Source organism: Lissotriton helveticus, chromosome 1_2 (genome assembly GCF_964261635.1).
Source record: "Lissotriton helveticus chromosome 1_2, aLisHel1.1, whole genome shotgun sequence".
Lineage (NCBI taxonomy): Eukaryota > Metazoa > Chordata > Amphibia > Caudata > Salamandridae > Lissotriton > Lissotriton helveticus.
In genome coordinates, this window is record NC_136058.1 from 411585144 (window position 1) to 411611297 (window position 26154).

The 26154-nt window shown below is 40.8% G+C and overlaps 1 protein-coding gene across 1 annotated transcript in view; it reads right to left on the reverse strand.

Moving 5' to 3' along the window:
* The window catches only part of LOC144806772 (uncharacterized), a 155157-nt gene that overhangs the window by 105947 nt on the left and 23056 nt on the right, over positions 1–26154 (reverse strand). Inside the window, exon 4 of the mRNA XM_078673000.1 lies at positions 17034–17204. The gene's annotated coding sequence lies outside the window, so the exon portion shown is untranslated. The remainder of the gene's footprint in view (positions 1–17033; positions 17205–26154) is intronic.

Sequence of the window (26154 nt, forward strand, 5' to 3'; positions counted from 1 at the left end):
ATAACTTCGGTGTCAGTAGTCACTGCATACGCGGCGACTAGTTCTCCTGTACTAGTTCTCATACATGAACCATCCACATAAAGTGTCAGGTCAGGATCTGGTAACGGAATATCTGTCAGGTCTTGTCTTGGCTTTGTCGTAATGTTAACTACTTCCACGCAATCATGTGTGGCTGGATTTGAATTAACTGATGGTAACAGTGTAGCAGGATTCAGGACGTTGCAGCGTCTAATTTCTATGTGTGGCTGGAACAGTGTCAATTCATAACCTGTTAAACGTGCAATTGTCAAGTGCTGAGTTTGTGTTCTATTTAAAAGAACTTCTACGGAGTGTGGAACGTGTACTGTCAAGGAGTGTCCTAAAACTATGGAACCACTTTGTCTGATAGCTAGTGCTGTGGCTGCAACTGACTTGAGGCACGCAGGCAACGCCTGGGCGACTGGATCTAATGTGCTCGAAAAATAAGCACAGGGCTTGTATTGTCCTGCTTGATCTTGTGTGAGAACAGATAATGCTGTACCTTCACGTTCTGTGACGAAAAGTGTAAAAGGCTTACTGTAGTTCGGTGTAGCTAGGACTGGAGCTTGGCATAAAGCTTTCTTTAACTCGTTGAAACTAAGTGTATGTTCAGATGTCCAAGGGAGGACAGTCGATACGGCTGCCTCCTGTGTCGTTAACTGTATCAGTGGCTTGGCTAGAAATGCATACTGGGGAATCCATTGTCTGCAATAAGAAGTAAGGCCGATAAAGGCACGTACCTCCTTCTGGGTTCTGGGCTGGGGAAGACTCGCTATTAACTGGATACGGTCTGGTGTCAACTGCCTACCCCTCTTGGACAGTAAGTGTCCTAAGTAGACCACTTGCTGGACACAGAATTGAAGCTTCAAAGGGGACACCTTGTGCCCCATCTCGGCTAGGAAATACAGAACTGTAAGTGACGCTCGCTCGCAGTCACGTTCAGAACGGGCTGTGATCAGTAGATCATCGACATACTGGAGCAGGGCAGTGTCAGTTGGCATGTGAATGTTGTCTAGTTGTCTCTTAAGTGCTTGACTGTAAATACTAGGGCTTTCTGTGAAACCTTGAGGAGCGCGTGTAAACATATAGCTCCTTCCATTTAAACAAAATCCGAAAAGAAACTGGCTGTCTGGATGAATGGGAACACTAAAAAATGCATTCTTAAGGTCGATGACAGTAAAGAACATGGCTTCGGAATCAATAGCAGTTAACAGGGAAGAGATATCTGGGACAACTGGGTACTGAGGAATAATACATTTGTTAAGTTCTCGTAAATCAATCACTAATCGATATACTGGGGGTGCATTTGGATCAGTACGTTTCATAACTGGAATGATTGGAGAATTACATACATTGGAGTCAGTTTCTACAACTACTCCTTGAGCCATGAGCTCGTCTATAATTTTGGATAAGGCTGCTACAGCCTCAGGTGGCAATCTGTACTGTCTGATTCGTGGTAACACTACACCTGGTTTGAGAGTCACACGATGGGGTGTGATTTGCATATAACCTACATCAGTTGGACCTTGCGCCCATAAATGCTGCGGAACTTTAGACAGTCTGGAATCAAAATCTCGTAATACATAGTGACCCTTAAAGTCACGTAGGAACAATCGTATTCCCTCTGGGGAACAGCATATGACTGCACCCAATTCTTTCAGTGTTTTAATGCCTAATAGATTTTCTGGACATGACTTAGTAAGTAACAGATCAGTAGTGCGGGACAATGGACCTACTTCTAGAGTAACTGGCTTTGAAATCTCATTAACGATCGGTTTTCCTGAAAATCCAAGGGAAACATTTCTTGAGCCTGAGAGCGGAGCCCCTGGAACTTCGGCATGACTAATTGTGGTCCTACTTGCCCCTGTATCGATCAAAAACTTTCTGTCTTTCCCTAATACTTGACTGTGAACATAGGGACCTTCTTGATCTACAGGTATCTCGATGAGAGGCAAGCCTACCTCCCTCTCTAGGCTGTTTCATGAATATTGCTGGTACTCTGGATACTCAGACTGTGCATACTGGTACATCTGCGATGTGACATGCTGTGTTGCAGCAATAGGCTGCGGTGCTGTAACTGTCTGTTGTGCATTCTGTGGCTGAGGAATCTGTGAAACTTGTTCCTGTCTAGGCGGACGTGGTCTTTCTTTAGTCTTACCAGTAGCTATGTTGTGTTTCAGAACTGCACACTCATTTATAAAATGACCTGGCTGTTTACAATAATTGCAGTTCCCTTTAACGGGAGCTGCAGGATGACTGGCTTGATTCGGACCCCTCTTCTGACTGTCTTGAGGAACAGATTGTGCAACTAGTACTTTCATTTTCGTGTCTTTCATACATTTTCTTTCGTGTTCTTGCTCTTCCCTGATTCTATTCTGGTGATACTGGAGCATCTGGAGCATCTGGGACGGAGTATTTGCTTGCCAGGTGCTTTCGACTTTCAAAACTCGGTTTTTAATTTGTGGACTTGAATTCTCGACTAATTTAGTAACGAAGAGGTGAGGGTATGACTCACTACTTGTCTTGAGACCACTGTTGATACTGAAACATTTTTCAAATCTAGAATCAAAATCACTAATATCTTCATCTTGTTTCTGTTTACAGGCTGAGATTGCATCCCAGTCTTCTTTTCTCGTTGTCAATAATCTGGGTAAAACTTGTATTAATAATTCTGGTAATTCTTTACATTTCTCTCCAAGACCGGTACCTGGTACACGTATCTTATCTTCTGCTTCTAGAACTGCCCAATCTATCTTTTTCTCTCCCACCTCCCATTCCTTTTCCTTTAGCTTTTCATACACCCCTGCGGGCAGCAGAACCTTTAACATTTTAATGATATCTGGGTAAGTGTATTCTCCCATACGGAGCATGTCTTTTAACTCTCTATGGAACCCTGCTGGATCTTTGTCATGACAGGGAATTAATTTCTTCATTTCAAGGAGTTCCATCTTTGTAATTGGAGTGTATACAAACACTCGCTGCATTTCGCCACCCGTTCCTTTGACTGGGTGGACTTCTCGTAACGGATTCTGTCTGTCTATGTAAAATGATTTACTTTCTGGGGGTGAGACATGAACAAAATGCGGGTTCAGAAACGTTCTATATTTGTGACGCTGTTCTAGAATGACACTAATTAAATCGGTACCTAGACCTCTCCATTTATACTGGAGTAACTCGTTCAAGATATCATGTAACGGGCCTGGATCAGAATGTTGACCCTCATACAGAGTAATGAGGTGCTGAATCATATACATACCCACCAGTCGTTGCTCGGTTGGGGGCAATTTCAGAAACATTTGTGCCACTATTTCGTCTGGAAAAGTGGTAGAATCAGTAATCCATCGGACTGCTGATCGGGCTAGTTCTTGTTCATGCATAGTACTTAACTCACTATAACCGATTCGTGATTTCAGAATGTGATCGGTAGCTTGAAATACTTGTTCTAGGGAACCTTGTTCTGGTGCTGAATGATGGAAAGTAGACTTGTGTTCTAGGCGTAAATGGCGATCTGGAAATCTAGATTTTCCTACATACGCTATTCTGGCGGGATTCTCGTCGTCTTCCTCTTCAGGATCAGAGATACTTTCTTTCTCGCTTACTTGTGCTGCTTTACGTTGTTCGTGTATCTTTATTATTTCTCTACGGATTTTCTTGTACATACTTTCCATAGCACTAACGGTCTTGTGCTTACCCTCGGCTATATTATCACTCCACCTTGTCAGGGTTTTCATTTCAGCCTGATCTTTAGACGGGTAATCTTGTTCTCTTATCAGACAATTTATCAGAAACTTTAATATCATGAGCTGGATCTCGGCTTTCCTTTGAGACATGGCATCACTAATACTTTGTGGATCATCCCCTGTACGGATGAAACGATATATTCTGTCTAGATCTTCTTTCATATTGGGTAGGGTGACTAGATACTCGGTCACCCTCCTTACGCGTACGGAATATAAAACCATATTAAACTCGCCTGGAACTGGGTCATAAACACATTCGCCAAGGGCTTGTCTGATTTCTACAACAGATTTATTACTCTTGGGAGTACGCTGTGATGCTTGAGCATGTAATTCGAGTGCGGATAAACGCTTGTGTGGCGGCGGGGTTTGAGGAGGACCTCCTCCTGCGGCCCCTAAACTGGAGTCTAGGTCTACTGAGGCTCTTCGTCCTGGCAGAGTGGGAAATAGAAATGCAGGCTGGACTTGTATGGCGGGCTGGACCGGGGGTACCGTAACAGGTACTCCGGTGTCTGGAGGAGCGGGAAGTGCCTGATTTACAGGGACTGGCGGAGCGCGGACAGGATTTGCATATTCAGGGACTGTGTCGTCCAAATAGGACGAAATAAAAATATCAGCTGCGGTCGGTTTGTGACGTAGCTTGGTCGGAACTAATGGTGGCGGGAAATTACTGGGTGCCTCCGGGGTCGCTTTTGGCAAACCCTCGGCAAGAAGAGGATACATACCCTTAATAAGGGCATGCCTCTGTCTGTCTGACTGTTCGGCTTTGACTTGTTCACCTATCTCGATTAATTCTTTTTCTTGGGCTCGCTCTTGGGATTCTCTACTTAATTCTGACTTTCTGATTTCTTTTTCGGTTCTTTTATGAGCTTCTTTACGCCATAACTCGATGGCATCTTTCTGTGACTGTCTGGCTTTCTTTTTCCATAATGCTTCTTCTACTCGCATGATGCACTCGGCATCCCATGTACCCGATACGGGCCATCTATACTTTTCTTCTAACTGTTTGGTATACTCTACCCATAAATCTAGATACAATATGGCGCTTATGCCATGTTTCTGATACATAAAGTGACCTGGACTGTCCCTAGGCGGGACGGGAACTGCTGCTTCCAGCAGACCCTTTCTAGTTTTTAACTGACGTAACTTGGAAAATATGGGCATGACTGAACTGTAATCTAGACACAATACAATACACAATGAAAACACGAAATCACGTCGCACTCATACCACAACATTAAAATACATGAAGAACATTATAAATAACAGTTCGAACAGAATATTACCTGGAATACTGAGAACAGAAACACAAGAATTTCTCGAGAACGGAACAGACTAGAGTCACTGGATGCACTGCTGAAACAGTACGGAACATACCGGTCCCATAAAGGGACGCATCAAGACCCGTATCCACCTAGGTGAACACTTCGTTTGTGAGTCTGGGTACCACCAACCCACGGACCAGAGTCAATTTAGACTGACCCTGTCTAGATACTACCCCAGTAATGGTACTCACCGGGCAGCAAGAACGGAAAGCCTCGGACTGGACTGGACTGCTACGACGACGGACGACGAACTTCGGACTTCAGTTACGGGTGGGCCTCCGGATACCTCGGACCTTGGACTCTTGGCTTGGGCTCTGGTCGGGACTCGCCGCGTTCCTCCACCGTCTCGTTTGGATGCTGGACCGCCTCCTCCGTCTCCTCCGTGGGCCTGAGGGATACTTGAAGCAGAAATATCTGCCGGTGCACGGTATGGTTCCGTCACGGCTGCAGAGGGTCAGGGGGTCGGCGTGGCTTCACCGACGCGTGGGGAAAGGGCAAGTCCCTATTCGGGCGCCATTATGTGGTAAATAAATAAATAATACCCTATTTTTGACTAGACATATATCATAACAGATAGCTCAATAAATAAGAGTCAAGATTCGAGGTAGTAGGAGTTTTTGCAGGTTTATTACAGCATAGGGACAGGAACAGGACAACCTGCATAGGAATAGGATGACAGGGCTAGCGTGGCCCGGCAGCTGCCGGGGCTGGGTCTGGGATGAGCGCGCTAACTTTCAATAACAATACACGAGCATATATACATAGCGCAAACACATAGCATTACATTGCAGTAGGCGTAGCAGTGGGTGGAGCAGAAGGCGTGACGCGTAGCAGTCGCGAAAGATAGGAGTAAAAGTAGGTGTAACTGGGCGTTTACATAGACATGTGAGGCAAACGTAACAGAATATGTCATGAATGGGGCGGAAACATAGGAGGGGGCTACCTAAGGAGCCGGGACCTCTAACCTAGTGGTGCGCGCAAACTGGCAATGACGTATCACTAGGAGAAGCTGGGGGCTATGAACTCTGTGCTAGGAGCAGAGACTAAAGTCTGGAGGGTCGGAGCGACATGTACCTAAACAGTATCTAGTATCTGATGTTTAGGGAACATGTTGATATAAACTAGAAGTCATGAGGGGAAAAGCTAATTGACTCTAAGACTGGACCGTGCATTTATTCTACATGTAGTGCGTGATGAAGAATATTAAATGACCATTAAATACAGTATTTCTCTTAACATGGAGCCGCATAGGCTAGACAATGACGGAAACTATTGATGCGATTCAGTAGCTTAGGAATGCAGAGAAGGAGGACTAAACTGATAACTGGAACTATAACATACTTTTGGCAGACTCAGAGGCAGAGCCAAGCTACACTGGGCACTGCGAGGCAGGAAGTAAGCGAAAGGTCGAGGATACAGGTGGGGGCTGTATCCCTCCTCAGTGAGGCTTCAGGAGACAGGAGCTGAATCTGATGTCCGGGCCCTTTTGAGGCCTAGAAACGGGGACTTTATAATGAAATAACGTGCACACTAAGAAACGTGGCAACATAACTTTACATAGGCCTGATATTCGTAGTATTCACGAGGACTGGAAACTGGCATACTAGAGGTGGACACAACTATAATTGCGTCTTGAATCGGACATGGGGAATAACATATGCATATTGGTCATGCACACATAACATATGATGGATAACACGTAGGGACACAGAACATGGCAAAATTTACTTTTCCACAATTAAAGCAAAACAAAACATCAGTTGTCATACACAAAAGAGACAAAAGTAGTACATAAAAATCAACATACTGTAACATAGCAAAGTTATATAGAGCACAATTCCTAATTTCGGGCAATCTTTAAAGTTCAACAATAGAAACGTTCATAAAGAACAGGAAAGGAAGCAAAGAAATTGGGATACAGTGATTTCATTAATGTAATGCTTCCTACATATAGAAAAACAAATACGAATTATTATAAAGTCCTCACATTAAAATACTAAGAGAAATATATTGAACATTGAACATTTCATATGTAATTAGAATTTAATTTGAATATTTTATCCTCCGCATTATTTGACTCATGATTACAACCTGAATGCTTTCTGGAAAGGAACCGCCTCATGGGGTTCAAAATCACATCTTTTCCAACAATAGGATTCAAATGATAAACTTGAATTTCAATTCAATTTATTGATTTAGGCCATTTTGGAGATCAACAATTTGAAATATATACAAAATCCATACACTTTTGTAAAATTGTCTCCTAAACTTGAATTCCATCCACTTTTTGAATAAACACTTCCCATTCCAGCAAGCATCACAAGACCACTTGTTGTTATCGTCCCACTTAGTGATAATGTTTCGGCTGGCAACAACAATAAATATGTTTAGAATTTTACTTCCGAAAGCAAAAACATGCCATTTCTGAATCATGGTACACAATCAAATGTAGGAACAGAAGGGCATCTTTTGGTGTAGCATTCATTAAGGTTTGACCAGGCTTGAAACTAGAATTCCATATTTCTTGGACATTTAAATGTCATATTTTTGAAAGAGTTCTAACAGACCAGCAAGAGCTCCGCGAAAAATAGAAGATGACTGAATTGTACTTAGAGAAAATGTGCTGATAAGTAATCTATTGATGTAAAATACAGTGGTCAGACAATGCTTGTGTATCTAATCTATTCAGATTTTAACTCCATAGTTTGTTCAATAAATTGACTGAGCATAATACTTGAAGGTCCATCTCTCAGATCAGTTCTATTACAGTTTTAGTTGCGATAACACTAATAGAGATCATTGATAAATAGATTTTAAAAGCCATGGGTGGAATTGATCCTTGGTGTAAATCTAGATTAATGTCTGCAATAGAAACCAGTACACACAGAACAAATCTAAAATCATTGAATATGTTTATTACAGTGGTTTAGAGTAAACCCAGAGACACACATTGTTCCTGAAACTCAGAAAATGTATCTAAAGATCACGATTACATCCTAGTTTATGTCCAGAGACTGATTTAGCTGCTTTCCTGTTTAAGTGACAACATTTGCAAATATATTTAACAAAACATTAACGCTGGATGTCAGAAATTCTGTCTTTAAGTATTGTGTAAGAGTTATGTGTGATGGTTTTTATTTGATCTGAAGCAACACTAACACTAAATAGGTACATGCGCCGGTTATAATTCAACTAACAATATTAGCAAACTTAATTTGGAGGGAATTGAGAAAAATTGCCTCATGTTTTATTGTTAAAAAAATCTACTGGTTCAGTAGTTCACAGAGTTTGCAAAAGCTAAACCCCTTTTTGAAATGTACTAAGCCCATTTAACAATTCAGAATTTGGAAGGGGAATGTTAATAGTTTCCCTTCTGAATATTTAATACATCCTTAAGGTATGTATTGAGCTTTGAAACCATATGTGGACTGAAAAACAGTAACAGGATGTAGTAACCCAAGGGGACATTTGTGAATCTGAAAGTAAAACGGGGTGCATTAAAAAAGTCTTTATTAAAAAGCTATCAATGACAAAGTAGTGTGCTGACTCTGCAAGCAACCACTTTTTACCAAATGGATTATTAGTACATGAACCTCAGTATTTCCTATATTGCTGAAATTTGGGGGCAGATGTATCAAGCCTTTTGCGAATCGCAAACGGTCTTTTTGCATGTTTTGGCATGCATCAAAAATTCGCAAAAAAAGAAATAGCAAAGATTTGCGATTCCTTATTTTGCCATAGCATTAAAGGAATCGCAATTTTTAGATTCCTTAAATGCTATGTATGTAGCATTTTTTAATTGTGATTTTTGGTTAAGAAATCGCAAATTACCACCAACTTGTAGTTGATGGTAATTTGCGATGTCTTTAAAAAATGCACAATTTGGCATTTTTGAAGGTGGCATGAGACGCACACACATGCCCATAGGGCATGTGTGTGCGCCATATGCACACACATCTACATTTCAGGGGTGCAGCAGGGTGTCTTTGAGACACCCCTGCACCCTTGAAATATTTCTCAAATTGCGATTAGCAAATTGCGAATTCGCAATTTGAGAATTACTTCACAATCATTCCTATGGGCCCATAGGAATGCATGGGAAATTATTCCTTATTTGCGAATTCGCAAAATTCGAATTCGCAAATAAGGAAGATTAAGGAACCGCAAAAAATAGCGATTTTTTACATACATTCCATTTTGCGATTTCTAAATAGCGATTCCTTAAAAATCGCTATTTAGGAATCGCAAAATGGAATCTTGATACATCTGCCCCTTGGTCTCTAATATTTTTGTAATGTCGTGTAAATATTTGTTCCTGTTAGTTCCCATTTCAATATTGTCATGAAATGTACCTATTCTTTTTGTCAAACATATTGAAATATCTTTATCACACTTTTTTGGGCATTCCAAAAAGTGTTTTCAGTTTCTAACTTGAAGCTTCCTAAGAAAAATACTGATGCCAGTTCCTGGTTTCTCCTAGATCATTTAGCTTTCTCACTAAAACAAGCACAATATTGATTTGAGAGAGGTGGTTATTGTAGTCATACGCACTGGGGTTAGTTTAGAAAAGATCAATTCCTTAATCTTTCGAAATAATACTTGGAAAAGTTTATGTTCAATAATATCAGATAACTTACTGATAAAGATATCAGATAAAGATCCCCAAATTTCTTATACCTTGTGGTATCAAAAATATGCTAGAATTAACATACTTCTCTTCTAGATAAATCCAGGTATGAGAAGTTATTAAATGCGATTATCAACTTTGTTATTTTAACACATTTTGTCAGTGCACCGAGTATTTTCCCTACATAGATCACATTTCATGCAATGGTCTGTTCTTGAACGTACAATGAAGGGGTAAAAATGCATTTCTACCACAATCAAGAAACCCTTGGGTCTCTGCGGATTACTGTTGCAAATGAAGACCTAGCTAAGATGAAATATCCCTGTAGAAGGACGATTTCCCTCACCGACCATAGTTGGCATACTTCCTTATTGGGAATCTCCTTGCACCATGAAACAACCCCCTCATTGAGAGGGAGGAGTTCAGGCATATGTTGTTACAGAGAAAGGTATACTAAATACTACAATAATGAGCTCAGGGTAGTGGGGGCAGCAGAGTGAAAGTTAAAACTTGCTAAAGGGTATGTGGTTTCCATTATTTGTACGCCCCTGGGCCAAAATTAAAAACAGGACACTGTGGGAGAAATATATATGCACTGTTAGAGTCAATAAGAGGTCAACATGTTTCAGCCTATTATCCCTCCAAAGAGGTGTTTGCGGCATTCTTCAGGACTTAATCAAAAGTTCTGCCGCTCAATGTACTCAATCAATAACAAGTATTGTCATAGCCAATAGGTCTCGCCTTTGGGACCTTATAAGTATTTAGCTATGCAGATTTAGTAACAATGTGAAATAATTACTATTAAAAAAAAGAAGACTATAAACTAACTAAGCTAGACGTGACTTTATAACTGGTTAATCAAACGTTTCTGGAGGTTTAGTATATATAACCAACTTCTTTTTTTCTATGGTGTGTCATATAAAATTGATGCTCTAAATTTTGGTAAGAGTACACAACGTCAAAAAATTCAATACTGCTTTTATATCAAGTGGCACTTGGTTATGAGTAGGCGCTAATGACTATTTCCGGATGACAATGTAATTAGCATTTTTTGAATAAGATGTGTTAAAAGTATGGGTAGGGAAAATGGCTATTTTGGCCAAAGGCTGCCCTTTCTATATGCATGCTAGTTTTAATTTGTACACAGAATCACAATTTGTTATGTGGTACACTGTAATGTTAGATGAATCTGTTTTACCCTTCTGATAAGCAAGGGATGACGATGAACCGTTTTTTTGTCCCTGGTTTTAAATGGATTCAGGTTGGAACAGACGAGGTGTTGGTTGACTTTATCTCAGAAAATGTTTGTTTCCCGCATGCTGCTTTCATGCGACTTAAATCCCTTCAGAGGAAGAGGCGGCTGCATGCCTGCATATATGGCCAGATCAGTACTTGGCTGTTTCGGTTCTACAGTGGGGCTAGAATAGAAGCTGTTAAGGGCTTCCCATTGGTGCAGCAAGTACAGTGGCACCAGCTCCCAGATGCCTTAAAGGCCCACTGATCTCTGATAACTGCTGTTTGTCACAGTTCAAACAGTGGCCTGAGGGGCCACAGAACAATGATTATTGCTGTTTTCCACAGTCCAAACAGAGGGCAGGGGTCACATTTCCTTTCTTGCCTTGGGGCCCAGGGCACACTGGCTAGGCCACTGGTTAAGGATGCAGCAGGGAAAAGGTGGCGAGACAGGTGGATTATTTAAACAGCTCGATGATGACTTCATGCCTGGGTATTAAAGTATTCATTTCAATTAAAGACTGAAGCAGGAATAGATCTCATAACATAGGAAGGCCTATGTACAAATGCAGCTCGATTAACGGCTGCCTTTTTACTTCTCACTTCTCACCTCTCCTAATTTACAGTTTTATTTTAGATGCAGACTTAAATTGTGACCTATGAATAGGTTTATCTATCTTTAGGTTCCAAATGACCCATCTTTTCCATATGCAAGTATCAGACAAGTCGGGAACGCCTAATGGCTTTGAACTTGATAAAGCCACATTAATCACTGGTCTTGAAATGCAAATTGCAGCATTAGGCACGCAGAGGTGTATTCTACGTAATTTCATTATGTTCAGGGTATGGGAGAGTGTTTAGGGCATAAAGCACTTTGACAAAAACATTGCTGCCACCGTAGAAATTCAATCTTCCTTGTCCTACCCTAGTATACAAGTAGTACCACATTCTTTGTATACCTGAATTAAAACACAAAATAATACCGTATTTAAAGGCCCAGTTCAGAATTACATGGAAGGTGCACTATCCAAGACTACACAACAATGCAGTCTTTAGTGGGTACTATCATCCCCCACAGGGGGAGTACACCAGATTATGCTGGGAAAAGCATGTGGTGCCCCAACGTAGGTACAGTTGTAAACCACTAGTCTGCTTACAAAGTAAAGTGTCTGGGAGCTATTAAACGAGGTGGCCTGTTTCCCCTGCAGGTGGTTGGGGTCTGTCACCATCCTGTCAGGTGGGGGTATACAATCAGTGCGCCTCCTAACTGCTTGTTTGCCCTTTCACCCGTGTCAGTAATACAGTGCAGTCACAAGACAAAAGGTTTTCCCACATTTGAACGTGGCCATGCCCAAATACAAAGGAAAACATGCCCGCTTAGAATCTCTCCTACGTGATCCACGCTACATAAAGGGCTATGGAAGTGTCTGCAGCCTCTTCTGTAGAACAAAAGCCAAAATGCCCATGGGACGCAGAAAGAGGGTGCACTCTGATGCTTCATTATGTACGAGGACCTTTGGCGTTCATCTGTACTAAGCTAGTGACAGAGTTAGTGGAGTGTTTATTGTCCTCTATGTCACTCTACTTCTAAGCACCTAATATAGCTTGTACAGTGGTTACTGTCATCTGTTCACCTACATTATACTTAATATATATAGTGCACAATTTAGGTGTTTTTGTCTGCCTACAACGTGGACCTGATACAAATAGCAGTACCTACAAGTTGGATGGTACAATTCAACAAGAGTCTAGGATACTCCAGCACAGATGATTTTGCATCAACATTACGGGGCATCAGTCTTGATGGCAAGCCAACTTTGTATACATTATTATCAGAGACTATACTTGCCTCTTGGATACAACTTTACAACAGAATTTTATGAATTTTCATACAGTTGTATTTATATAATAAAACAACCTACCCACCATAATTGATCTATCTATTCATCTTTTTGGGTTCTGGAGTAGCATGCTACTCGCTGAAAAGCACTTCAACACTTCATACGGGGTAGAAAGCGCTATATAAATGCAAAACCTTCCCTCTTCTATCCCTCCAATCTCTTTTTCAACCCAACTAACAGACCAACATGTCCAGCTCTCAAATACATTTTATATTTCCCTACACTAATTCACCACTAATCATTTTTGGAACCTGGAGTAGCGTGCTACTCGCCGAAAAAGCACTTCAAATTGACCCTAACGCACTCCGCTGCTCGCAGAACTCTGCGTTGAGCGGTTGAGTTTTTTGACACTTTGCGGAGTTCTTCATTGCGGAACACCGCCTAGGCCTAATCTTATCATGAAAATCTAGATTTCAGTCATATGTAAAGAAACAAGTGTGAGTAGAAACCTTTTGGGTGGAGAAAATTTAAGACATTAATATTGTGAATTTTTTGTTAATTAGTTGATGTTTGCAAGTACGAACACTTCTCTGTGTCAAGTAAAGACCTTGAGAGTTTTGTAACTTTCAGATACTCAAATTGTGGATTTTGTTGCAATTAAAACATTTTCAAGGCCTGAAATTTCTTTGCAGGTTGCATGCGGGCAGCCTAAGTTATCCTGCAAGAATTTCTTGATGAATCCTATTGCAACTACAATATGTGCTCTCTCTTGTAAAGTCAGGTTGTTAGAAGCTTTTCTGCAACTCAAGATTCGCCTTACTTTTCACCTGGTGTGGGTGCATTTCTCATGTTAAGTGAGATCTCCTTTCTGAGTATAACGTTTCTGGCTTTCCCCTCCTGTATAAGGCTTTAGTCCAGTGTGAATTCTCTCATGTGAAATGACATTGTATTCGTGAATAAACCTTATCTGACATTCCGAACACACATAAGGCTTTTTTCTCCCTTGTGAGTTTGCTCCTGACACGTGAGAAGTAATCTGTGACCAAAACTTTGCTTGCATTTCGAGCACTCATAAGGTTTTTCCCCAGAGTGGGATCTCTCATGAAGCATAACTCTGTCTTTCAGATTCAAGCTTTTATGGCATAAGGATTTTCTCCAGTTTAGAGTTTCTCATGGTGAAATAGAGTTTTTCTCTGCAGCTTTTCTGGCATTCAGAGCACCCATAAGGTTTTCATCAGTATGGAGTTGATTATGGTTAGTGAGGCTGTGCCTATCAAAAAATAGGAATTTCTGGCATTCACAGCATTGGTAATGTTTTTTCCCTGTGTGCGTCTGCTCATGTAGAGTGAGATTGCATTTAAAATTGATGCTTTTCTGGCACTTGGAGCACTGAAGTATTTTTGATGGTGTGTTTTCTTATGGTGCATGTAACCATCACTACCTCTGAATCTTTTCTGACATTTAGAGCACCGATAATATTTTTCCCCCAGTGTGGATTCTCACATGTGCAGTGAGATCAAATTTACAGCTGAAACATTTTTGGCATTCGGAGCACTGATAAGGTTTTTCCCCAGTGTGGGTTCTTATATGGTGAGTGAGATTGATTTTTTCACTGAAACATTTGTAGCATTCAATGCACTGATAAGGTTTTTCCCCAGTGTGGGTTTTTGTATGTGCAGTGAGTATTCTTTTTTCACTGAAACATTTCTGACATTCAATGCACTGATAAGGTTTTTCCCCAGTGTGGGTTCTTGTATGTGCAGTGAGTATTCTTTTTTCACTGAAACATTTCTGACATTCAATGCACTGATAAGGTTTTTCCCCAGTGTGGATTCTTATGTGCCGTGTGAGACTACTTTTTATACTGAAACATTTCTGGCATTCAGAGCACTGATAAGGATGTTCCACAGAATGGGTTATTGAATGTTGAGAAAGACTTTGTTGGTTACAAAACCTTTCATGGCTTTCAGAGCACTGATAAGGTTTTTCCCCAGTGTGGATCTGTATATGCTGAGTGAGACTGAGTTTGTTTTTGAAACATTTCTGTCATTCCGAGCACTGATAAGGTTTTTTCCCAGTGTGGGTCTGTATATGCTGAGTGAGACTGAGTTTGTGTTTGAAACATTTCTGGCATTCAGAGCACTGATAAGGTTTTTCTCCAGTGTGGATTCTCACATGTGCAGTTAGAAGTGATTTACGGATGAAATGTTTTGGGCATTCAGAGCACTGATAAGGGTTTTCCCCAGTGTGGATTCTGATGTGCTGTGTAAGTCTACTTTTTAAACTGAAACATTCCTGGCATTCAATGCACTGATAAGGTTTTTCCCCAGTGTGGATTCTTATGTGCCGTGTGAGACTACTTTTTAAACTGAAACATTTCTGGCATTCAGAGCACTGATAAGGTTTTTCCCCAGTGTGGTTCATTGCATGTAGAGAAAGACTTTGTTTTTTACAAAACCTTTTCTGGCATTCCGAACACTGATAAGGTTTTTCCCCAGTGTGGATTCTTGTATGTTCAGTGAGTCTTTTTTTTACCCTGAAACATTTCTGGCATTCAGAGCACTGAAAAGGTTTCTCCCCAGTGTGGGTTCTTATATGATGAGTGAGACTGTTTTTGTCAATGAAACATTTCTGGCATTCCGAGCACTGATAAGGTTTCTCTCCTGTGTGAGTTCTTCTATGCCGAGTGAGATGGGTTATGGCATTGAAACATTTCTGGCAATCTGTGCACTGATAAGGTTTTTCCCCAGTGTGGGTTAATACATGTTGAAAAAGACTTTGTTTTTTACAAAACCTTTTCTGGCATTCAGAGCACTGGTATGGTTTTTCCCCAGTGTGGGTTAATACATGTTGAGAAAGACTTTGTTTTGTACAAAACCTTTTCTGGCATTCAGGGCACTGATAAGGTTTTTCCCCAGTGTGGGTCCTTATATGTACAATAAGGTCTCTTTTTTTACTGAAATATTTCTGGCATTCAGAGCACTGGTAAGGTTTTTCCATAGAGTGGGTTAATACATGTCGAGAAAGACATTGCTTGTTACAAAACCATTTCTGGCATTCAGAGCACTGATAAGGTTTGTCCCCAGTGTGGATTCTCATATGTTCAGTGAGATAAGATGTAAAGCTGAAACTTTTTTGGCATTCAGAGCACTGAGAGTGGTTTTTCCCAGTGTGCATTCTCTCAAATTCAGTGAGATGAGATTTATGGCCGAATCTTTTTTGGCACAGGTAACTTTTTTCCCCGACTTGGGTTACTTTGCTTTGATTGAGGCGAGTTTTAACACTGAATTTGTTCTCACAGCCCGTGTTTTTATAAGGTGTATTCCTTGAGTTAATATCTCTACATTTAGTTTTATCTTGCTTATATGCCACGGTAAGAGTGAACCCGATTTTAGAGTCGGGCTTGTTTAGATAATGTTCAGCATTTATCTTTAAACGAAATTGCGTGTAATCTTCTTAACACTTAAATTGAGCAAAATATGTCTGGATGCAGCCCTTTAAAACCTGTTGAAATGTTTCTAGCAAATAACAGCCTTTTGGTTATAGCCTCTCCGGCAGCAACTTATTTTGTGACTGAAGTTTTTCTCAAATCTATTTGTATAGGTTCTTAGCAATGCAGTGATAAGGTGTTAGTCTGATATTTAATGATTAAACTGATAAGTACCTTTTTGCACTGGCGTAATGGCAGTAACTGAGAACATTAGAACATGCACAGTACTATTGTGTCTCACCAGTCGCAGAACATCAGTTCCTTTTACCCTTTCTATGTTTGGTGGAAGGTTAAGGATTGTAGTTCTGAAGTTGAGGATTTATTTACATTAGCTATAGCGCAACGGTGCTCATTTAATCAATTTGTATATTTAACAGTTTTACATATCACTCCTTCACAACAGATAATGTTGAGGCAATTTACATAGAATTACAGAACAGTACACAATAAAAAGGAAACAATCTGAGATGGTCATGAACACAATAAAGGGTGAATTTTTAAGGTTTTCACCAGAGTGAGCAGAAACCTTTTGTTATATCTTTCTTTTATGCAGTGTGTGCTTCCACTCTGGAATTACATGATGCTTTAGATATGCGTGCTTTAGATGAACGTTATTCTGTCATGCTGAGGCAATTTGTCTTTCTGATAATATTTCAGATGAGGATGTTGTGATTGGTCTTTCTGGCATTATCTCTGATGCTGTGTGGACAGATATGACTTTGCTCTGGGTTAATGAAATGTAAAATTAGAGACTTCACTTACATGTATAGTACCTTCCTCAGCTCCCACTTCCTCGCCACACCTAGATTTTGGAAATTGTTTAAACTTAGAACGCTGGATGTCAATCAGTTTTTCAAAATAAACCTTCTTATGGCACTAACATTCATTTGGCTGGTGCTAAATCTTGCTTTCTTCGTCCGTAATTTCAATCACCTATAGTAATAAAATTAAATAGTTAATACATGTAAATATCCCCAAAAATAATTTACAAGCCATATCAATGCAGAATTGCAGAATTTTGAAAGTGTTGAACTGTTCTTCAGCCAGAGCAGAGTGTAGAATGGTAGCCTGAGAGTACTTGGATCAGTGAGTGAGGATTTGTAGAATTTCCAACATTTTATTACGCTCAGAAAGGATACATGTACCCTATGGACTTGTAACATAGAATCCCAAAAGCAGACATTAAAGTCATATGGACTGGCACCAAAAAGATATTTAAAATAGAATACTATTAATTAATTTTTAATGTAGATTTCTAGGATGGGAATTTCCCCTCCACGGACAACAGGCGTTTCCCCCGCCCTGAGTTACCACCTACTAGTATCCGGTATCCTGACTTTTGAGCTCTGGCCTCTGTCGCACGCAAATCTATTGTGTGTTATGAGGACTATGCCTAGACCTATCCCTCAACTATGGTCCAGAGTATGAATCAAGGGCAATGAAATTAAGGAGTACTTTCATGTGTTCATTTTATTCCACCTGATTATCAGTTGTTAGGCTTTACCGGGTGCAGAAAAACAGGACACAATTTTTTACCAGACAGAAAAATTAGACTGAAAAGACCCACAAGACTCTGGGTGCAGCAGAAGCAGCCAAGACTTATGCTGTTTTTTTATTAACTGGGGGAAACACACAATTCTTCCCTCTGTTAGAAAATGCTTTCCTCTTCCCTCCCCTGCTTCACCCATCTCCCCCCAACCAACCACATGCATATATCTACCACCTGCTTAAAACAAGTGGTAAATAAAATCACTATGTAATAGTGAATGGCATGTGGTTTGACAGGGAGAAGAATCTGTTCCTCGTGGCAACTCCCCAGTCCATGGCGTCAAACTTGTAACTGCATGTTACATAAGATTTTTCTGCCACCCCAGTACTATGCAACTTCTAACAAGGGACTATGAGAGATTTTGGACCGGTCCTGTGACCTGGAGGGTCACACTAAGTGTGCCCTCATTTAAGACAGAGGACTGTCATGGGTTTAACAGCTAGAGCGGTGATGGCAATGCATCCTGTTGTAAGGATCAATAGCCTGATGAGATCTTTGCATCATGGTCAGTGTAGTGGCATCCTACTGACACACCCATGTAATGCTCCATTTCTATGCCTGTGTCCAGACTTTGCAATAACATCCAGTGCATGTTTAGGGTGTTGGTGTGCATAGCATAAATGCAATGTGAGGGTGCGACAGAGTAAACTGTATCACCTGCCTGCTAGTTGTGTATACAAGTGGGACCATATATCCCTCTTTTATACCCTAGTTCAAAGTCCTCTGTTACCAAGGAATAATGTGCTCTACAAAGTACTCAGGTGCCTGCTGTGGCACCAGGGATGGTGTCAGCCTGACAGTTTATCTAAGTTGAGGGGACATAATCTGCAGGGAAGTGAGTTTGACTATCAAGCAGGAGGACAACGCTGTCCTGAAAGAAGCAAGGTCCAACACATCCCCGTTATCTGTAGGGCGGGACAGAAACCCATCCAGCAGGACCAGCTAGTCTGAGGGACCCCGCCCCACCAAGACTCTCCCAACAGTTGAAGGCAGAAAATAAAACTCTACGACATGATTGTTAAGGCCCAGTAGGACGATTGTGTGCTGCCAACCGTCCCGTTCAAGGTTGCATTTGACAAATTCCTAACACAACAGAGTCTGAATCTACTGGCTTCCTGGAGAGCCTGTGTTGGGCTTTTAGCTGGTGAATTTCTGACTACTCTGTGTCAGAGGCCCATGAGGGACTACAACTACTCCAGTGTCGAACACCCTGTCTGAGCTTACGCCTGTGTTCCAGCCGGCCACAATGTGGGCTCAATTGCTGATGGTCAGGCCTCCAGAGGGGCTGCACTTACCGACAGGCCAGGTGTGACTGCTACCTTGGGACTGCTGATCTTCAGGCAACTGCAAAGAAAAGACAGAGTGGGTGCCCTACAGCATGCTGTAGTGTAGTTCCTATATTCCCAATAGGCTCTGTGCATTGGAATAACATAAACAATAGTTTAGACATAGGACTGAGGTCATCTAGGTCTCTATTGAATATGTTAGACTTAATTAGGTTTGCCAGCTAGCTCAGAGGTCACTAGAAACTTTCTCGAGTAAACAAGAAGGTGTTAACTTTCCTGAATAGACAAGAAGGGATTAGTTTCGGACAACCGCATAAACTTGACAACTTTGCTCCCCCCAGAATAAGGAGTATATCTCCAGAGTCGCGGAAAACAATAGACTGCTATTTCACTCAGTCAATCGTGCATGCTTAGTTTCACCAGGAGTGCAGAGAAATAGAGAGACGGGCGTTTTCAATAAAAGTTGTTATTTATTGAGCAGTCCTCTTTCTCATGCAAGAGAAGTGAATTGCCACATTTGCAATACTTGTCATGAAGTAAAGTGTGTACAGTAAATAGAGTATTATGAAATAATACTGTAAAAGCATTTATTTGGTTTCTGAGCCATATGATACTTAAAACAGATAAAATATATACATACATAAACTCATTGACTAAACGTACTCAACTGGTGCTTCTAAGATACGCCATCCCCGGTGTACCTGACCTAAGCCTAATACGTGGGAAGGAGTAAGTGAGCTGCAGTTTAAGTTAAGTTAGTTTTTGCCAAGAATCTGAATCAAGAACTCTCTAAGGATCTAATCAGCTCCGTACCTTGGTTATAGAATGAAGGAGGTCTTGTATCTCTTTCTCAGGACTCGATCTCCCAGCAACCCGCAAGGGTGACTGGAAACACTGGAGCTGGATTTCTCGGCAGGAGAAAAGACAGCGTCTCTCTCTCAGTGCGTCAATGGGAGGGTCGGCTTTCTTCGGCTCTCGTTACAGCTGGGCTTCGGGTAAGTAGATAGCCGATCTGCTCCAAACCACCGTGTGTTTGCTTAAGGCAAACATTGGTATATTTATATCTGGAAGGTGCCGAGTTTGACGTAAGGTTGGACATAAGACGTCACTAAGAACTTACAGTTCTTTCTGGACTCCAGGAGTTCTTGGACAAATCCAAACAAAAGCAGGGAGAATTCCCGGGCTGCTGGAGGCTTGGTTTGTTTAAAGAACATGTTGTATTTTCTAGGAGTTTATGGGAGTAACCTTGCCGTATTTGGACTGCATTGGCTATGACTAAATATGGATATGATTCTTATGCCTTTATAAGGATTTGATTTGTTATAACCACATAAGAGCATGAATCGGGAATATTTAAATAGGGTCCTAGATACGTTCACAACACCCACTCCACGTATAATGTCCATCATTACTAAATACTAAGCAATACTAAACATATAACGATGCATGTGTTTTCCAACCCACCCCAAAAATACATAAAATGCATTTGAAATGGTGTATGGTATATACACGAAAATGAGTATTTATACTGTACGTTTTTCAAGCAGTGGTATCATTCAGATAATGCATATATACATTTTGGCTGAATGAATTGTGAAAATTACATTTATGAAATGGCTCTTAATACAGAAGAGAAGGTCAAGACCATTTCATCACATATTTATACAATACTGTACATGTGCTAGAGGCTTAAAAATATTGTCTCGAGAGTCTTTAAAAATAGAAGTTCTGTTCTCTAAGAACAGTTCTACTTTAAGCAGAGTACCGTGTGCCAAAAAAAAGTAAATATTTTGGGAATGGAAAAATAATTTCACTTTCAGGGTAAAAAATAGCTCCAATTGTTTTCAGTAGTGTTGTTTATCAAAAACTGAAGGCCGAATTCAGAGTTCAGGGAACGCTGTGTGCTCGTTGTTTCAAACGTTACAAAGTTATTCTCGTTGTTAGGAGAAAACATCAAATCAGACAGGCTTGCGAAAAATTGGTCTACAACAGTAGGTGAAAGTTCGACCAAGTTCGAAAAAGCTGAAATAGTGCATACGTGAGAATCATTGCCATCATCGATGTCTGGATCAGCAATGCTCACAGAAGGTTGTACCTGTGTGGTGCTGCTTTCATCTCGTACTTCACATCCACCTATTTGTAATGGTGAAGCTTCAACGAATGCCGTCATCAGAATAGGTAGCCGCTGGGGACAACACTTTTCATGAGCCATTACCGAACCAAGCAAAGTATTGATATCCATTGGTACTGCTGATGGTAGTGTAAGACAGACTTCCAACACGCATTCTTCTCCGCATAGCAGACACCGAAGCACAGGTAAGATGCAATCTTGCCAGATTGGTCTGAATGAAAGAAACCAGGTAGTACTCAGATCTCTTAGCCGGGCAAAGCCGAGGACTTTAGTAATCCGTTCTCGGTATCGTATAGCCAGGATCGTTTCTTCAATTGTAGCCTGAGTTTTGTCTGTGGCTTGGCTTGCCATATCGGAGCAGAAGGAACAAAAAAAAAATTCCTGCTACGAGTCCCAAAAGAAGAGGCAGCCCGCCGAATAAAGAATGCACAAAATTCGGGAAGATGCCCAGAACTGTTTCAAAGAGTGCTAACAGTCCCGAAAAAATTGTCTTAAATACAAGTGAGATGCCACTGGTATCAGACATGTTTAAAATTTGGCTTAACATTTCTACGAAATGCACGGGGCAATTTGTTGATAATAGGGTTTGTATCTCTGCCGCTGTCCTTGCAACTTGCAGATCATACGTCTCTTTGGACGAGGTTAAAGGCACAGTTGTCTGTAAAAGAATAGACTTCATTCTGGTTAAAGTATCAATTCGAATAGAAGTGATATTCAGAGAAGGCCATATTGCTGCCTCCTTCTCTGGTTTGCTGTTTGGATACAATATTTGCATACAGCAAATGACCCTGGAAGTAACGCTCACGAGATAGGCTATTCCTGGCACCATGCCACAACAGCTGTGGTCACTTGTTATAACATAGCTGCCATTGGAAAGCTGTCTGACAAAAGGCTCTATCTGTGTTGCAGGGGTGCCATGCAGGTGACATGAAAGGTTATTTGATGAACCTTCGCAGGCTCCATGTAAGTTAATACCTTGACACAGAAGTGTACCTCTTAGTGAATTTTTACAGTTGTTGCCACTAAGAAATACTTCTTTTTTTCCTTCACTATAACATTTATGTGTATAAGATAAATTCCAGGTTGACTTGATGTATCCTTTACCCAACCTTTCATACAGGCCTTCTGGTATATACTTTTGGCAATATTGAAACTGAAAAGTTGTTATCGGAATTGCAATTGTACCATGTATTATTCATTCAATGACGGTCTCTCTGACATTGTCAATGGTAATCTCTCAAGTTTTTCAATGCTCAGAATCGTATAGTCTGCTCCTTTTTGTGCCAAACTGATTTGTTTATCAGTACGGTTAAAGATAGAAAATAATGACGTTATGTTGATTACATGCCATGGCACGTAGCCTGAACGCAGATTTTGCAACGTCCAGCCTAGCTGTACAATAGAATGCAATTGGGACTGGCCATGTTGTAACATTAGCAAGTCCTGATCTATTATATCAATAGCCGATGATACAATGCTGTCCAGTGAATAAATTCTGAAGGACAGAGTCGTTAACCCATTGTCCACTACAGACAGTGATTTTTCCAAATTTATACGATCAATTTCTCGTATTTTTTCAGCAGTTTCAATTTGCGTCACTTTCCAAGCTTCGTTGTAAGCAGCGTATATATTGGCGTATATGAAATATTTTGACCCTGTTTGCGAGGTCCCAGTATGAAATCTCGCAAGTCAGCACCTTCTTTAAGTAAAGTTGAGTGTTGCTTAATTTCAGGCAGTGTGGATTTCTGTAGCCACTCAAGGCATAGTTTTCCTATACTATATGTTGTAACTATCCCTGGATGTTGTCTCTGGGAATATCTTGGGTCTGGCCTGTTCTGTTTGAACCCCTGTGTTTTGTTCAGGAATCTATCTAGACACTTATTTGTGTCTGTGGGCCAGATCAACCATTTTTTCCAATCAGGATTTGTTCTGTTTTGGTGTAAAATATGGGATACGTCTATCTCTACATCTGTAGTGCTATTACTATCAGGTATGGGCTTTGGAATAGACGGTTTGTTGAAGTCTTTTATCTTGGCCAAGCCAAGACAGGTTGTTTGCTGAATGGTGTCATTCAGGAATATCATCTGTTCTGGGATCATGCAGGCTCTAAATAATGATTCTAAACCTTGGTTTTTGTCTCAATGTTGTTTTTCCAAAAATCAAAACCAAATGTAGACATTTTTTCATAAAATTTTTCAGAATAAATCAATTTAGTATTTGTCAACATGTTTTTCATTCCTGTCTTATTTAACATTTTAAAATAAAACTTTTCTGGATCAGGAAACCCTGAGAAGTATGGGAATTTCTCATGAAATGTTTTTGAGCTGCCTTTTGGCGGAGTTGGACAATGTTCCCATTGGTTATATTTAAAAACATTTCTCGGATTAGCGGATTTATGCAAATAGTGATGACCATAATGATTAAAACAGTACATTTCTTCATAATTTGATGAACCCTGTAAATAATCATGCTCTGTGAATTTAGCAGACATTTGTAAATCTGACATCATATTATTAATATTTTCAAAGTCCCAATCATCAGAGAAAGTACTTGGTGATACGAAGTCACTTAAGGAAACCTTGAATTGAGGTGGATATTTCAAGAGCTCAATCGGGCCATAGATTTAGTAATCCGTTGTGTCCCATGCTACCCCACCGGGTATAGGATTGGCTGTGATGTTCACTGATGACAGTTCTCTTTTTTCGATGTGAGAGGATCTGTGAGGCTTTAGGACCAAGTTGATGTTCTGACTTGCTGTGTCCATTGTACTATGTTTTCCATCAATAAATCTACCCAAAACTTAAAATCAAGATGAGCCACAGAAGGAGGAAAAGTACACCTAACACAATCCATAATTCAATCCATGGTGAAATTAGATATGTTTCTTTGAGTTGATGAAAGAGTTCAGTCATTTTTTCTTTGAAAGTTTTTGTTGCTGGCGTTTCTTTATGTTCACTTGGATCATCAGAAAAGTCATCGAAATTGATGAAGTAGCTAGATGCAGTTCTGTCAATTGTTTGAATTGCTTCCAGATTTTCATTTATCTTTGGATATGTATGTTCAGAGGCTACATCATTGTTGACTGGTGTTTCTTGACGAACTGTTGCAACTTGGGTTTCAAGAGGCACAAGTTCCATGGCTTTGTTGCATAGTCCTTTTTTTATTCACTGCAGGTTTATCAAATGTGATTAGTCTCTCAGTTTGAACCTCTTGGATTGTAGCAAGATTTGGTCTTCTGCTATTTCTTGGGAGTCCACTGGGCCTACTACTTTATTGGCCACATGATTGTGGTTTTACCAGGTTGATTGATACAACTCTGTTCTCCTTTTTAACAGCAAGGGGCGGTAGTACTACTGATCTTGTTCCGCTGACAGCTAAGACAGGTACTGCTTTTCTGTAAGAAGGCCCAAATTCCTTCTTCACCGTGATCTTTTCTCTGACCAGATCCCCAATCTTTGGAATCCAGACAGGTCTTTCTGGGACAGGTGGTTTTTCTTCAGTGGCCGTTGGCTTTAGCTTTGTGTTAATTAGACTTCTTCTTGTTTTATTTAAGTCCTGTAAAACAGCCAAACGATCTTTGATATCAAAGGTTTTTTGTTTCACCACGGAAGTCTGACAATCTAGATCCTGGATGATCATTCTAGTACCAAACAAAAGTTCGTACAGAGTGATACCTCCTAGAGAATTTCTTGGCAGATTATTAAGACTACGTTGGACACTTGTTAGATGTTTGACCCACCCGTCACCCGAACCTAATACCCTCGCTTTTATAGATGGCTTTATGTCACGGTTTTTTCTCTCCACTACTGCATTTCCTTCGGGATGGAATGGACTAGAGTACCGCAATGCAATGCCCATGGTGGCCATGGCCTCCTTGTAAGCCCGAGAGCTAAACGCAGGACCCTGGTCAGAATGTAGCATACCAATTGCGTATGTGCCGATAAAGACTCGCAAATCTTTTATAACAGTTTTGGCGTCAGCCGAGCACTGGGGCCACATCTAAATGAATCTCGTCTTAATAATTATGGGATCGCATTTCTCCGTCTCGATTTCTGCGTATAGATAGCCTAATGCTTTCTAATAAAGGTGTCCTGGCAATTGTCTGGTCCGGTTCACAACTGCGATCTCTATTGCAGTTTTGACAATTCATTGCAAAGTTATAAATGTGCACGCTCATCCCCGGCCACCAGTATTGTGATTGTAATTCTATTAGAGATTTCAAGATCTCTTGGTGCCTCAGACCCATTCCCATGTGTGCTTCTTGAATCAAGTAAGCTCTCCGGTTCGTGTTTGGAATTACTCTATCCCCCACTCCAGGGATTGGAGCAAAAGGAACGGAGTTCGCATCAATTATGTATTTATTTCCGAGTGGATAATTTAGAGATAACGCCGCATAGTTGCCTTTCATTGAGGTTTTTACTGCTAGTAGTGTTTCACCGTCTATTTGTTTTCTAGTACGCTTTATTGTAGCTACGGAAGCCGATTGAACAGGAACTAGAGTACCGCAATGCAATGCCCATGGTGGCCATGGCCTCCTTGTAAGCCCGAGAGCTAAACGCAGGACCCTGGTCAGAATGTAGCATACCAATTGCGTATGTGCCGATAAAGACTCGCAAATCTTTTATAACAGTTTTGGCGTCAGCCGAGCACTGGGGCCACATCTAAATGAATCTCGTCTTAATAATTATGGGATCGCATTTCTCCGTCTCGATTTCTGCGTATAGATAGCCTAATGCTTTCTAATAAAGGTGTCCTGGCAATTGTCTGGTCCGGTTCACAACTGCGATCTCTATTGCAGTTTTGACAATTCATTGCAAAGTTATAAATGTGCACGCTCATCCCCGGCCACCAGTATTGTGATTGTAATTCTATTAGAGATTTCAAGATCTCTTGGTGCCTCAGACCCATTCCCATGTG